This window comes from Arachis ipaensis, chromosome B07, assembly GCF_000816755.2.
Source record: "Arachis ipaensis cultivar K30076 chromosome B07, Araip1.1, whole genome shotgun sequence".
Classification (NCBI taxonomy): Eukaryota; Viridiplantae; Streptophyta; class Magnoliopsida; order Fabales; family Fabaceae; genus Arachis; species Arachis ipaensis.
Window position 1 is genome coordinate 41,624,880 of NC_029791.2, and position 2,303 is coordinate 41,627,182.

Consider the following 2,303-nt stretch of genomic DNA (forward strand, 5'->3'; position numbering starts at 1 on the left):
GTGGTAATGTTGTTATAAACAAAATAGACTAGTAACTCAAGAATATGACCAAGAGGAAGGCACTGACTTTGATGAGTCATTTGCTTTGGTTGCAAGGATGGAAGCAATAAGATTATTGCTTGCATATGTAGCCCACAAAGGATTTAAGCTCTTCCAAATAGATGTTAAATGTGCCTTTTTGAATGGATTTATTGATAGAGAAGTATACGTAGCACATCCTCCCAATTTTGAAAATAAAAAATTTTCAAACCATGTTTTTAAACTCTCTAAAGTACTTTATTGTTTGAGACAAGCTTCAAGAGCTTGGTATAAAAGACTTAGCTCTTTCTTATTGAAAAATAGTTTTCAAAGGGATACTATGGATACAACTCTTTTTGTTAAAGAATCTAATAATAATTTCATTCTTATTCAAGTTTTTGTGTATGACATTGTGTTTGGATCGGCTAATGAAGCCTTGTGTGCTGATTTTAGAAATTTAATGACTAGTGAGTTTGATATGAGTATGATGGAAGAACTCACATTCTTCCTAGGATTCCAAATCAAACAAACTCCTAGTGGAATTTTTGTACACCAAGATAAATATGCCAAAGAATTAGTAAAGTTTGGTTTAGAAAATTTCAAACCAATGAGTACTCCAATGCATCCAAACTCTAAACTTGAGAAGGATGAAAAAGAGAAAGATGTGGATGAAACAAGGTATAGAGGAATGATTGGTTCTCTTATGTATCTAACATCCTCTAGACCAGATATTATTCAAAGTGTTGTAATTTGTTCTAGATTCCAATCTCATCCAAAAGAATCACATCTTTCAGCTATAAAAAGGATCATTAGATACATTAATGGCACTATTGATTTTAGTTTTTGGTATCCCAAGTCTAATGAGTTTTGTATGGTAGGATATTGTGATACAGACTTTGTCAGTGACCGGGTTAATAGAAAAAGCACGTCTAAAATCTCTTGCTTCCTTAGACAGTCCCTAAACTTGTAGTCAAGCAAAAAAAAAAAAAAGGCTACTATTGCATTATCCACAGTTGATGATGGATATATAGCCACTTTTTCTTGTTGTTCTCAATTGATATGGCTTAAAACACATCTTACAGATTGCAAATTGTAAGTCAATAGTATCCCTTTATTTTGTGATAATATGAGTGCAATTAACATTTTCAAAAGTCTTATTTTGCACTCATGAACTAAGAACGTTGAAGTGAGATTTCACTCCATTAGAGAACATGTGCAAAAGGAAACAATTGACATACAATTTGTGAAATCTGAGGATTAACTTGCTAACATTTTTACAAAACCTCTGTGTGAAGATAGATTTTGCAAGTTGAGAACTGCATTAGGTATTGTTGATGCTGAATTCTTAAATTAAATTGATGAAATTGCTTTCTGGTTGTTTTTGTCTCCCATGTCGACAGGAGATAAAACTAGACAGATGATGACTACCTTTAGTTTCTTTGAATTTCGGACTGAGTGATGGTAAAGTTAATTTATTTGGGTGAAAAACTGAACTTTGGCGAACCATTGTGTTTCCTTACAAACCACCACTGGATCCAAAAGGATGAAGTTCTATTCTATGATGTGGGCCTCATTGTTTGCATTGATCATTTACATCAAAAAGAGTTTTTGCTTTTAGGATCTCTCTTCAAGTTAAATCAAATTCAAATTCTCAAAATTTCATATTTGACTTGTCTTTTAAAAAACTACTTGCTTGCATTTTTTAATTCAAATTTATTTGAAATACTTTTTCATTTTTTATCCTTTTGTGTTAAAAAAAAGGGGGTTTTAAAGCATCTATAGCAGTTATTCATTGAAAACCCCTCATCTTATCCAACCTTTACCACTTCCATAACTGCATTCATTGTTATTTCATTAAAATGAGAAGGAAGGTTGCAACGAGAAGAGGTACAGGCATGTTCGCGCTCCCAGAAATCCACCACCCAAAGGCCAAGCTCACCTTCATCCATATCCACTCACATCCTTCCTCTCATTCCTCTCCGATTCCTGAACCTTTGGCACGAACCAAAATCACTTCTCGTCATCCATCTTCTGCACCACAAGAAGCAGGAACTTCTAGGTCAAACGTCGCCAAAGGAAAGAAGCCCATGCACGAAAAAGAACCCTCGTTGTCTCCTCCACCTCACTCATCTTCTTGTCCTCAAGGACGTTCGACTCCCTCTAGTCTCCCTTCCAAAGGTAATCGAAGACCTTTCCTTAACTCAGTGAAAGAACTCATTTTGTAACTTTTTATATTCTCACTATGATCTGCTGCATTTTTCTTCAAGTATGAATTTTGAGTTCTA